The sequence below is a fragment of the Cavia porcellus genome, unplaced genomic scaffold, assembly GCF_034190915.1.
Source record: "Cavia porcellus strain 051 isolate PalLab524CR breed Dunkin Hartley unplaced genomic scaffold, mCavPor4.1 scaffold_19, whole genome shotgun sequence".
Taxonomy (NCBI): domain Eukaryota; kingdom Metazoa; phylum Chordata; class Mammalia; order Rodentia; family Caviidae; genus Cavia; species Cavia porcellus.
Window position 1 is genome coordinate 15,262,931 of NW_026947502.1, and position 13,368 is coordinate 15,276,298.

Below are 13,368 nucleotides of genomic sequence, written 5' to 3' on the forward strand. Positions count from 1 at the left end.
AGCTCGCCGAGGCCGGGGCTCCGGCGGCGCCACGGGCTCGCCGTCCGCAGCCCTCCCCCTCCGCCCAGCCTTTGTCCTGCTCCCACATCCTGCCCTTAGTCGGGGTGAGACTCACGCATCCTCTCCCGGCGTGGGGGCTGCGGGGCCGGGCCCCTCCCCGGCCGAGCCGCGGGGCCCTCGGTGCCCGTCCGCGGCGGCCTCGTCCCCGGCGCTCGCGCTGCCGGCCGCCGCCGCCTGCACAGCCCGGCTCGGCTCCCCCGCCGCGCAGCGCCGCACCCCTGCGTGCGCCCGGGTCCCGCCGCGGCTCGCAGCTCCGGCCGCCGGGGCCTCCCTCTCCCGCCGGGGAATTGGGGGCCGGGCCTCGCGCATGCGCCGCTCGCACCCGCGCCCCGCGGGGCTGGGGGCTGGGAACGCAGCCTTTCTCTGCCCCGCGCTGCTTGGGTTTCCTGCCCCCCCTCCTCCCTGCCGGGGCGGAAAGCTTCCTCTCACCTTGGCGGAGATTCTTGGGGGGCTGCAGGGCACCCCGCCAGCTTGCGCGGGGAGCGCGGGGGCTGGGCGACACCTGCGCGCAGCCCTCGGGAAGCGCGATGCCCCCTAAAGTTCTCCCGCGTGCGCTGTGCTGGCCAACCTGCGGCCGGTCCACCTGTTTTTGCTTTTTGTTTTACAATCTGTCCCGCGATTAGAAGGTGGATTTCCAAACCACATTTCCCACAAAAGCTCCAGAAAAGCCACCCTTAGTTATTCACGAGTTCCCCACGGGATGGGGGCTCTCGCGAAGTCGCCGGTAGTTATCGTGCTCCTGCATGGTGCAGATGGATCCGCGCCCTACAGCGGCGAAGAACAAGCCTTCTTGGAACCCTGCGGGGGGCGTGGGGGTGGGCAGCAGTGTTTTTTACATTTAGTTGATTGTGTTTAGCAAAGCGCTTTCGTGAATGAGCCAACCTGAAGGCACAGCACTGGGCTGTCCTGATTTTTGTGACACAGTAGCTAGCGAGCTTTGCAAATTTGGGATCTGACTAGGGGATTTTTGGCAAGTTTCTCACACACTGAGATCACATAAAATAGGAATACAACTTGCTGAAGATACTGTCATTAAATGAGATAATGCATGCAAGATAATAAACATTATGCCAGATATAACGTGAATACTCTGTATATACCACAAAAAAGCATTTCGTTTTTGTCTGGTTTTCTACAAGAAGACCTGCCTGGGGAAAAAATTTAAAGTCAGTTTTGATAAGCTTCAATTAAACCTTGAAAAGTACTTTTAACACAAAAAGCTTATTAGGTTTTTGTTTGTGTTTTTTGAGATAGAGTCTTGCTATGTATCCCAGGCAGGCCTTGAACTCACGTTGTAGCCCAGGTTGGCCTCTAATTCTGAGCGATCCTCCTGCCTCAGTCTCCTGAGTACTGGGATTACTGGCCAATGCTACCACTCCTGGCATGAGCTCTTTTTAGAGTGTAAAATACCTCAGAATAAATTTAATAAATGTGCAGAGTGTTAACAAACTACAAAGATGGAACGATAATAAGCCAGCCCTGAAGGGAAAGAAGATTATAAAAACGCCAGCTTTCCCTAAATTATTCACTAAAATTCCATTGGTTCTGGGTAGAGTAGGGGCTTAACAAGTTTTCTAATATTCAAGTGCAAGGATATAGCTGAGAAAAACTAAGAAAACTAAATTTTTTAAAAATGTGGAGATAGGCCTGTATTTTAATTAAATCTTAAGGCATACTGCAGCACTTCATAGCGTTGGCTGGGCATGGGGCAACAGCCTGTAATCCCAGGACTCAGGAAACTGAGGCAAAAGGATCGATGCCAGCTCAAGACGCATGCATTTCATCCCAGCATTCTGGGAGGCTGAAGCAGTACAATCACAAATTGGAGCACAATACTGCATGAACAACAACCAAATCAATATAAAACAAATCTCGGTGTAGTGTTGACATGGGAATCCATACATTAAATATTTTTAAAAATCCACTGAATGCTAAGTGTGTCATTTCACTTTTATAGGGAAAAGGAGAAATGGAACATCATTCAATAAAGTAGGCGAAATTGAGGAAAAATGTAAAACTATTTAAAATCATCACCAAAGTAAACATAAGAGCCAAAAACAAATAAAAGAGGGGTCAAAATTTCAATTGGTGGTAGAGTGCTTTCCTAGCATGAGTGAGGCCTGGGTTCAATCCCCAGCACAGCTAGCTAAATAAATAAATTGCAAGACAGTTAGAAGGAAACATAGGTGAATTATCCAAAAGGGAAGGCTTATTCGGGCATAGGAAGAAACCAAGAGCAAGGAAATGTATTTGAATAAATATTCAAGACTTAGGTAATCTAAGACATCAAACAAAAGGGCAAGTCACAATCGAAGAACATATTTTTATGAATGTCACAAAATAGACTGATCTCACCATATTGACCTCTGCATTCAGACCTCTGCATTCATCAACACCCTGCATTCAGAAATGGGTAAAGGTGGGGCTGGGGGTTTAGCTCAGCAGCATAAGCACCTGCCTTGCAAGCATGCGGTTGTGAGTTCTAATCCCTGGTACCGAGAAAAAAGAAATGGATGAAGAACGGCACCAAAGAAGATGTTCACGTGGATAAATATTTTTAAGTCCCCATACTCAGTTGTAACCACATTAGATTTTTTTAAGTGAGTGGAGTGCCACTTTGTCAAAGATTCTTAAAACCATAATACCTGAAGTTTGGCAAAACACAGTGTCATTAGGAGTATGAAAGAATAGCAAATTTCTGAAAAACAACATAAATCAAAATTTTAAAGGTGGATCACTTGACCCAATCATTCCTCTTCTGGACATTTATTCTTAAAAGATACAAACAGAGGAATACAAAGATTTATTTAGGAGGTGTTTCATCCAAACACTTCCCTTTCTTTTTTCTTTCTTGGTTGTGCCTGCACATGTGCTAGGTAAGTGTTCTCCTGCTGAGACACAGCCCAGCCTTTTTATTATAGCGAATAATAATAATCCCTGTTAGAACAGAGAATGGTGTTCTTAAAAATGAGCTGCTTCTTAAAAAGAACTTTTTTTTGGTAGGTGGTGTTGTCTTTTGTTTTTCATTTTTGTTTTGGTTTTGGTCTTTTTGAGTTCAGGCTGGCCTTGAACTTACTTCGTAGCCCAGGCTGGTCTCACACTTACAACAATCCTCCCGCCTCAGCCTCCTGAGTGTTGGGATTACAAGTGTGCACACCACACCCGGCTGTTGTTGTGTTTTTGGGACAAGATTTTACTATGCAGTCCAGGCTGGCCTAGAAGTCACTATCTAGCCCAAACCGCCCTCCAGCTCACAGTGATCCTCTTGCCTTAGCTTCCCAAGTGCTGGGATTATAAGCATGTACCACCACGCCCAGCTTAAAAAGCACTTTTTAAAAAGAATACATAATGAACTTTGAAATGTTCACAATACAGTAAGTAAATAGGAGACTAGAGTGTGTCTGTTATACTGCATTTGTCCATGTTCACGAGGACATGAAAGACATTGAAAAACATCCATAAAAACACTAACAGTAATCAGAGAGGTAGAATTATGGGCAATTTTAATTTACTTTTTTTCTAGTGTGTCTGTGTTCTGTAAATTTTCTACAAGGAAGAGGTGTTGCTTTCATAATCAGAAAAAAAAAGAATGTTAGTTTTAAATAACCATTATACATATAGTTTTAAATAACCACTATATATATAGTTTTAAATAACCACTATATATATATAGTTTTAAATAACCACTATATATATATAGTTTTAAATAACCACTATACATATAGTTTTTAATAACCACTATATATAGCTTCAAATAACATATATATATATGCAGCTTGGTGTTTTATTTTGCTTTGTTTTTCCACAGCAGTATTATTTCTTTTTCGTGCACTTCCCTGATGGGCTCAGGGAAAGAAGAAAGGCGTTTTTAACTCACTAGTTTATAGCCTCCCTTTCCTACTCTTCAGCTATCGGTAGTTATCAGGCATGCTGATAAGTGAGGAAGTACACAGGCTTTGGCTTTTCTCCAGGGGCTATTTTAAGAGACTTCTAAACATACTCATTCTGCACTCTTTTGTATGTCATTCTCAGGAGTCCCTCTTTCCCCAGTATCTGTGAAGGGTAAAAATACATTGCACCAATAAACTGACAGTTTTGGTGATGAGTCACTGTGCTGGTGGCTCCCGCAGAGGGAGGTGTCTTTGTATTCTGCATCCACAGCCAGGCCAGGAAGAAGCATTTATCATCCATCTATCCATCTGTCCATCCATCCATCCATCCATCCATCACTCACTCACTCACTCACTCACTCACCAATCCCTTTATCTATCTGTCCATCCATCCACCCACCCATCCATTTAGCTATCCATTCATCCTTCCATTCACTCATCCATCTATCCATCTAACCATCCATCCACCCACCCATCCCTTTATCCATTCATCCAGCCATTCGTCCACCCATTCATCCCTTTACCCTTCCATCCATCTATCTGTCTGTCCATCTGTCCATCCATCCACCCACCTACCCATCCATCCTCCCATCCATTCACTCATCTTTCTACCTACCTGTTCACCCATTCACTTATTTAAAAACTAAGATTTCATTAAGTGCTCATTATGGATCAATTACCACCCCTCCTCCCAGACTCATGGATTGGGAACCACAGACCTAAAGTAAATGCAATTTACCTATCTTGAAACTGTCCACGAATAAAGTATGTGTGTGGGGTAACTCTACCCGTTCCAATTTTCCTAAGAGACAAATTAGTCTATTGTTTCCACTGTAGTGTTAATGTAGAGGCTGCTAACTTTGTAGTAAAATTCTCTTTCTGTCTGTTTTTTCCCTTCACAACACTGACTCTCAATCTAATGAAATGTGCACCTGTGCCAGGTTGCACCGTCCTCCCCAAAGATATCACTTTATATTTCCTTGAAAAGTGACCTGCGTGTTCGCCAGCACAGATGCCTATACTGACTCATGGTGGCATTCTCACAGATGCAAGCTGGCTCCTAGTCTCACAGTACGGTCCATCGCGATGCATGGACCTAGTCTTTTGCTGGACATTGAGACTGTTCCCACCACTTCGCTGTCGAGCCTCACTGCAGTGAATGCTCTGGGCAGGGGGGTCAGTGACATAGATTCTTTCAACACAGCTTGTCAGGGAAAGTTGAGGGATATACTTTCATCATCTTTCCACGGTGTCTTCATGGTATTCATTGTTCCATTTAGGACCCAAACTGAGCAGCCTGGCTTGGTTTCTAGGGACAAGTAGGAAGACATCTGTCTTTCTGCCAGTTTGGGCTTTAACCAAAAAACCAAGCTAACCCCTTTCACTGTACTAGCTGTGTGCCCTACGTAGTCAAGAGGACACTTGCCAAGTCCTTTATGGTCCTTATCTAGAAATTCTGGGGCTATTCCTGCAGATTAAACCTGAAAATCAGGCAGAAAAAATGAAAAAAAAATTAGTATTTTGCAAACAGAACCCAAAACCTATTCTTTTAATATTTATCCCTTTAAATTAAATTCTGAGGTAAAAAATCAAAGGGAACCAATGAGGATTCTCCCTCGCCCTGGGGCTGGCTTTACACATAGCTAGCTGTGTGTCTTACGCAGCTGCTCAGCACCCACCCTGTGCTCAGAAGGGCCCTGTGCTTGCCCTTGGTGCTCTGCTATTGTCATTTTAAAATTCACAAGGGTCTGCTTGGACCCTGGGTTCTGTAAACGAAGTCTGTCAGGGCAGCAGAGTATGCAGGGGAGCAAAGCAGATACATGCACCCAGTTCCTGTTGTCCAAGGGGGTCTCATTCTCCGGCCGCATCTCACAGGGGTGGAAGGCAGCTGTGTTGTGTCTGCAGGTAGCTTTTTACTGGTGGTTGTAGTGTGGGTGCACTGATAACTTCCAGAGCCTGAGCCTTCCGTTCGATCCAAAACTTATTTTTAACACAGAAGGAAGGTGCTAGCATCAACTAGAAACCTCTCTCAGTTCCGGATGCTGGAAATCCAGACGCTGCAGGGTGTCCGCAGGGCTGGTGGTGGCCAGGCATCTCTGTTGTTCCCTGGTCCACAGCTGCGTGACTCCAGGCTCCACCTCCAGCTTTGCAAGGCTTCCCTCCCACTGATCCTCACCTAGCCTGCTAGCAAGACTGCAGTCCTGTGGATAAGGACCACACTCTTCCCAAATGAGGTGACAGCTGGTATACTAAGTGTCTGTACTAAGTCTTTCGGGGAAACACCTTCTGCCTTTTTTGTCTTTTTGAGACAGGGTTTTGTTATGCAGTTCAAGCAGGCCTTAAACTCACTACGTAGTCCAGGCTGGCCTTGAACTTTTGAGGGTCCTCCTGCCTCTGTCTCCCAAGTGCTGGGATTACAGGTGTGTGTCGCCATGCCCAGCTGGGAAATTGGCCTCACAGGCAGTGGCGGTCTAAGTCACTGGAGTGACCAGGAAATCAGTCATGTGTTACTTTCGTGCGTTAGGTAACCGTGCATTATGACAGACAAAAAGGGAATTATGGGGCAATCTGTAGTTCCTTTTCTTTCAGCTCCTCTTTACTCCCCAGTCACCCAGAGGTACAAGTTGTATGAAATTTTTTATTTGCGTTAGTACACATGTGCAGTATACTGATTGCATTCGCTGTGGGGAGTATGCCACACATCTCGGTTCTGTCCACATCTCCCCTTTCTCCCTCTTCCCCACATGGTGACTGGATATGCATCTACCAAGAAGTGGAACAAAAACTGTGAAGTTTTGGGAAGCGTCTTCTACTAGTGTGGTTAAGAACTAAATACATATGAATATTCTAGCTACAAAATAGTATGTAACTTTGGTGATTCTTCACATGGGTAAACATCTGTAGTTTTGCATTTAAAACTAGCATTTCACAATACAATAAATGATAAAAATTCATGCTATTATTTAAATTTTTCTTTATGCAGAGCATTAAATAGGTTATTTTTAAAAAACCAACACAAATCAAGAGAGATTGAAAAGAGAAAGGCATAAAAATCTTTGGACCTGAGTGTCGATGTCCGCTCCCGGCCGGCAGGAAGGACACACGACAAAGTCTGGCAGTGGACAACCTTTTCTTTTATTTTTCTTCTCCGTACAGCCTGCCCTGGGATCGCTCCCAGCCGAAGCCTCCTTTGGTCCGCTCCCCGCGGCTCCTTCTGGGCTTCTACTTCCGGGCTTCTTCTTCCCCCCCCAGGGGTGGCACCAGTATATATACGGATACAGTGTCCAATCATGTTAAAGTAAGCAAGGCAAGCTGATTGGCTAACATCATCAGTTGCCAGGCAGACTATATTGTTGAGCGGGTTGCTTACGCGGTAAGCAGGAAACTAACGTGCTCGATGGGAGGGGTAATCTACCTCAGGCTTTACTCTTTACTACAGGCCTCACGTCCGCCAAGTGAGGCGACCGGGCTCGGGGCTGCGGCTCCCAACATCTCCCCCTTTTTTATTTTTTATGAATGTGCGCATCGTAGCCCTTTCTGGACTGGGTGCAGAGGCTTATGCCCTATGCGTAGGCCCACCGTAGGTCCTTGGCTTAGACCCTGGTCGGCCGTCCCATGGTCTGCCAAGGCCCTGAGGCCCTCGTCCTTTTTCTAGGGCCAGGCACAAACTGGACGGAACCTGGATGCACACAAGCTTGCACTCATTTCCTCTCCGTAAAGAAATCCCCTCGGAGAGAAATTTAGACCTGGGCAGCATCTAACAGTCCAGCGGCTTACGTGCAGGATGGGGTAGGGCCTGGCTTAGGTTGAGTCGCACCGGGGGAGTACGCTCTTACCCGTCATTGACTCTCCTACCCAGCTATGTCATAATTTTTTAGAGGAGGAGTGTGGGAAGCTCACCACCCCTAGACTCGGTCGTAGGCTAGGCGAGCGAGCCATGCATATGCCTGAGGATCTTCTTGTCCATTTCGGGCTACCGCTATTTCTATTCATCTTGTTGGTTGGTCTGTGATGGATCTCCGGTAGGGCAGGTCTGATCTTCAGTCGAGGGCTTTGTCGCCCGTGTCAGTCTCTCTGGTACCCACAGTGGTTCTCGTCCCGATTCCTGTGGGAAAACACAAACCGCGCCTCGGTTCCAGCTGACCACTGGATCCGGGCCCATCCATTGTCCTGTCAGGACATCTTTCCACTTCACCCACCCTTTATGGTTGGGGGAAGGGTTGCAGTGCTCCACGGCTGGGGAGCAATTATCATTATTTAAATTTTAAAAATTGTGTGTGAATAGTGCCATGGATAATCGTGCCTTTGGGGCCAGGCCTTGGCCTACTCCCCCTTTTTGTTTTTGTAAAATTTCTTTGAGGCTTTTATGAGCCCTCTCAATGATTCCTTGACCTTGGGGATTGTATGGGATACCATGTTTTAATTGAACCTCCATCATTTTGCAGAACTCATTGAAGGCTTTGCCTATATAGGCTGGTCCATTATCAGTTTTTAATATTTTTGGTTTGCCCCATGCGGCCCAAGCCGCCAGGCAATGATTGATCACATTAGACACTTTTTCACCTGTTTCTGCTGTTGCAAATATGACGTGAGAACAGGTGTCTGTGGAAACATGAACATATTTAAGAGTCCCAAACTCCTGTATATGTGTGATGTCCATCTGCCAAACATCACCAGGGATCAAACCTCGAGGGTTTACTCCCATCGGTATGGCAGGTTTGTATGTGGCACAGGAGTCACATAGTCGCACGATATCTCGTGCATCTGCTCTGGAAACATGGAAATGGTTTGCTAGTGTCCTGGCATTGACATGAAACTTATCATGGAAGGCACGGGCTCGCTCGATTGGTGTTAGTAAGGTAAAAATCCATAACGGGCGAGTGGCAGTATCAGCAGCCGCATTCCCCTGTGCCATGGGCCCTGGCAGGGATGTATGTGCTCTTATGTGGGTGGTGAAGACCTTATGGTGTCTGTTCTGAAGCAATGTCTGGATAGACAGGAACAGCCCAGCCACTGTGGAAGTGGATCTAATTAAAGCGGCAGTCTCAAGCACTTGCATAGCATTGACCACATACCTAGAATCGGAGACAATATTAATGGCTTCTGAGAACCGTTCAAGAATCATTTTAACGATCTGCAGTTCCACCACCTGAGGCTGATCAGGTTCAAATTGTATGGTAACCGGGGGCTTGCCTAGGATCACATAGGCGCCTATCCCCGTCTTGGAGCCATCTGTGTATATTGTAGTTGCTGGGACTAATGGCTCAGAGGCAGTAACCTTTGGAAAAATTATAGGGTGCTGAGTGACAAATGACAAGATAGGGTCTTTAGGGTATTGATTGTTTATATCCCCATGGAAAACACATCTCAGAATGGCCCATGTATCTATGCAGGCAGCCAGGGTCTTGATCTGGCTGGCGGTATAGGGTACTCGGATGGCTTGTGGTCCTGAGCCAAAATGTTGGACAGCTCTATCATGCGCTTCAAGGGCCAATGAAGCGACTGCCTCCGGGTAATGCTCTATGACTTTTGCAGGTGAGACCTTAGGGTGTATCCACAGTAATAGTCCTTTCTGCCAAATCACCGCTGTGGGCTGTAGACTAGTCTGTAGCAAACAGACATCAAAGGGTCGCCCTGGTTCAATTCTGTGTAAGGTAGCCCCACCTAAGGCTTTTTCCACTCTCTGTAAGGCAGCTCTTGCCTCAGGAGTGAGCCTCCTGTGGGAGGCTATATCTGGGTCTCCCTTTAGAAGGTCGAACAGGGGTTTGAGATCTGAATTTGGTATATGTAAATATGGCCTAATCCAATTAATGTCTCCCAATAGCTTTTGCATGTCATTTAGGGTCCTAACGCCATCCGTCCTAATGGTGACCTTCTGTATAAGTCTGGAGGCGACACTGAGGTCCACACCTGCTGACCCAGGGGTGGCCCTTGTTGAAGGCTGCCATCCTGAGCTGTCCTGTCTCTGGGGCGGGGGCCCGCCTGTGAAGGGGGCCCCCTCTGGCTGTTTTTTGGCCCTCTAGCATCTCGTCCACAAATACGGTTGCCCTGAGCATCAAAGACCGACCTACACTCCTCAGCTTTGTGTGATCCCCTCTTGCATCGCCCACAAACATATGGTTCTTCATTCCTAGGGCGAGGCCTAGCATCTGCATTGTTTGGGCAATGACGTTTAATGTGTCCTGGCTCCCCGCAGGCAAAACACCCTTTAGCCTTACATTCCCCTTCTAACCCGCGAGGTCCCCTCTGCTGTACAGCCGCGGCCAGGAGAGCAGCCACTCCCGAGTTGGAGAGCGGCCCCCCTATCTCTCTACATATCCTAATCCAGGCGTTGAGGTCCTTGTTCTTATGAGGAGCTATCGCTGCCTTGCACTCCTTTGTACATTGCTCAAAAATCAGCTGCCTTACCAGCGGTCGAGCCACTCCCGGATCAGAAAATATCTTATCGGCAGCATCTTGCATTCGGGCCATAAAGTCAACAAATGGCTCTGTGGTACCCTGAATTACTGGGAAAGAACCCTGCGACTCCTTATCGAGCGACTTAGGCTCCTGACAGCTGGTCTCTTTGGCCTCCTTGCCATTCAACTTTCCCTCGTCCTCGGAGTCAGACGACTCCGAGGCTAGAGCCCCGTCCTTCTCCTTAGCATCTTTGTTCCCCTTGACGGGCCCCTCTCGGGAGCTCCCCGACTGGGCCTGCTCAAATACCCTGCGTACTTTTGTAAGCTCTTGAGAGCTTTCTCCACAACCACCCTCGCTCTTAGTGTTGCTACCTAGCATGTTTCCCATCTTTTAATATGTTACTCACCGCGTGAGACCCAAGGAATCCGCCACTTACGCGTGAGCCTGAGGGGAGTCTAAAAGCCCTGTAGGTGCGCGCCACCCAGAGCCCAGGCTTATCCCCAACTCACCTGTCTCGCAGCTCTGTACTGGAGCGTTGTCCGCTGTCACGTCTCGGGGGTGATCAGTCCCCGTGCGGGCCTCCAAATGTCGATGTCCGCTCCCGGCCGGCAGGAAGGACACACGACAAAATCTGGCAGTGGACAACCTTTTCTTTTATTTTCCTTCTCCGTACAGCCTGCCCTGGGATCGCTCCCAGCCGAAGCCTCCTTTGGTCCGCTCCCCGCGGCTCCTTCTGGGCTTCTACTTCCGGGCTTCTTCTTCCCCCCCCAGGGGTGGCACCAGTATATATACGGATACAGTGTCCAATCATGTTAAAGTAAGCAAGGCAAGCTGATTGGCTAACATCATCAGTTGCCAGGCAGACTATATTGTTGAGCGGGTTGCTTACGCGGTAAGCAGGAAACTAACGTGCTCGATGGGAGGGGTAATCTACCTCAGGCTTTACTCTTTACTACAGGCCTCACGTCCGCCAAGTGAGGCGACCGGGCTCGGGGCTGCGGCTCCCAACACCTGAGTACTTTTTTTTTTTTTAATCTTTTTGAGATAGAGTTTTACTATGCAGTTGAGGTCAGCCTTGCACTTACTTTGTAGCCCAGGCTGACCTCAAACTGATAATGATCCTCCTGTTTCAGCCTCCCCAAGTGCTGGGTTTACAGGTGTGCACCAGCACGATCAGCCTTTGAGTGCTTTTTTTTTTAAAATTGGAATTCACAACTGCGTGCTTGCAATGCAGGCACTTATGAGCTAAATGCCCAGCCCTCTGAGTGCTTTTAACAGAACTTTCCTTAGCTTTTTTTTTTTTGTCCCAGGGATCAAACTCAGGACCTTGCACTTGCCAGGCAGGTGCTTATGTGGCTGAGCTGAATCCCAGCTTTCCTTAGCTTTTGAAGATATGGCCTGTTATTTTCATTTTGCAGTGGGTTCCACAAATTGCATAGCCAGTTTTGCTTCCATCTGACCCCTTCTGAGCATCATCTTGGAAGAAATGTATTTGTGTTTCCTTCCACAGATATTCTGTCCCCTCTTGGTTGCTCCCAACCTAAACCTCCATGGGTAATTGTCAGGGCAAAAAAATCTCTCCTTGCTTGTTTAAAAAAATATTATCTAGGTGTTATAGTACTTTTTAGTATTTTTGTCCATAAATATGAGAAAGTCAAGCTGGGAGAAAATCAAGATGCCTGTAACCCTAGTGATCTGGGGGAATGAAACTCCCAACTTACTATGTCTGGTATGAGTTTGTGTTCTCCAAAATCAAAGAATGAATTTTAGGAACAATGGAGGTGAAGAGTAGAATATATTTATAGAGAGACAGAAGAGGTCCCGAGCAGGTTGCCAAGGGCTCTGTCTTTTCTAGAGACTTACAGAGTAAAATCATGGGGTGAGATGGGATCAAAGTGGGGAAAACTGGGAACTCACAAATGGGCATAAGGTGGGACAGAACTATGTTTAACCAATAAGATTAATAGTTCAGGTAAAATTGATTACATTAGGGACAAATGGGAATCGAGTCAGGCAGAAAGTGGGCATTCTTAGAGAGCAGTGACTCTTCCCTTAGGGGGTTGGAATGGTGACTCCTGGCTTCCTCAGGGTGATAGGGATCTATTTAGAATATCAGTCTTAAGGATATGGGTGCATTTGCTTGATTTTTGTCTTGAGGCCTGGCCCACAGCAGGAAGTGCCTGTCCCCCCCATAGTTGCAGGGTATCTGGGCTTCTGCACTGGCTCCTTTGAGGACCTATCCCTGTCTCACTGCCTATAATATTTTTAACTAACTCAGCTGCCTGCAACACTAACACTCTGGGAGGCTGAGGCAGGAAGATCACAAGATCAAAATCAGCATGGTCAGTTTAGCAAGATCAAAATAAGAGATGAAAAAGGTCTGGGATGTAGTTTGGTAGAAAGACTGCCGTGGGTTCAAGCTCCAGTCCAGAGGAGTAAGGGGAGAGAGACAGGGAGAGAGAGAGAGAGTGAGTCCTGTCTCCTTTCCACCAGCTCACCTGAACCATCTCAGTTGAGTCTCACACATACTTGAAGACAGGACTGTGACTTTGTACCCCCAGCACCCAGCACAGTACTCAGAATAAGGGCCTGAGCCATGGAGGTTTACAGAATGAATTAATAAGCAGCAGATGCATGATAAACAGAACTGATGGGGTGGGAAGTGGAGTGGGGCTGAAAGCAACCACCTGGCCTCGATTTTGGACGGGAAGGTGTCATCGTCTCCTTTTCCACAAGACCCAGACAGTTCTGTGACCTTCCACTAGACACTTATGCTCTTGGGCCTTGATTTTATTAGTTACAGGGAGGTGCTACCCTGCCTTTTCAGGGTTGTGATCATTGAGAAAAGAGGAAATGTGAGTGACAGCTCTGTAAGGTGGTTTTGTCATTCATGCATGATAGCAACCAAACCCGCTGGAGCCTGCCCAAGTCCCTGCCCTCTAGAACCGGACAGGAGCTCTGCAAAAAGCCCGTGGGGGACCTGACTGTGGTATCTCCTGATTATAAAACACTGGCTTTT

The 13,368-nt window shown here is 47.3% G+C and overlaps 1 protein-coding gene and 1 long non-coding RNA gene across 2 annotated transcripts in view; both read right to left on the reverse strand.

The window, feature by feature from the left end:
- Positions 1 to 254, reverse strand: part of Ccnjl (cyclin J like) — a 46,472-nt gene extending 46,218 nt beyond the window's left edge. Inside the window, exon 1 of the mRNA XM_063230736.1 lies at positions 116 to 254. The gene's annotated coding sequence lies outside the window, so the exon portion shown is untranslated. The remainder of the gene's footprint in view (positions 1 to 115) is intronic.
- A 6,809-nt stretch (positions 255 to 7,063) lies between these two features.
- Positions 7,064 to 11,403, reverse strand: LOC134471602 (uncharacterized). Its single transcript, XR_010041080.1, has 2 exons — positions 10,859 to 11,403; positions 7,064 to 8,055 (listed from the first exon to the last, which is right to left on the reverse strand). It is a non-coding gene; the product is annotated as an uncharacterized LOC134471602 (long non-coding RNA).
- Positions 11,404 to 13,368: the final 1,965 nt, after the last annotated feature.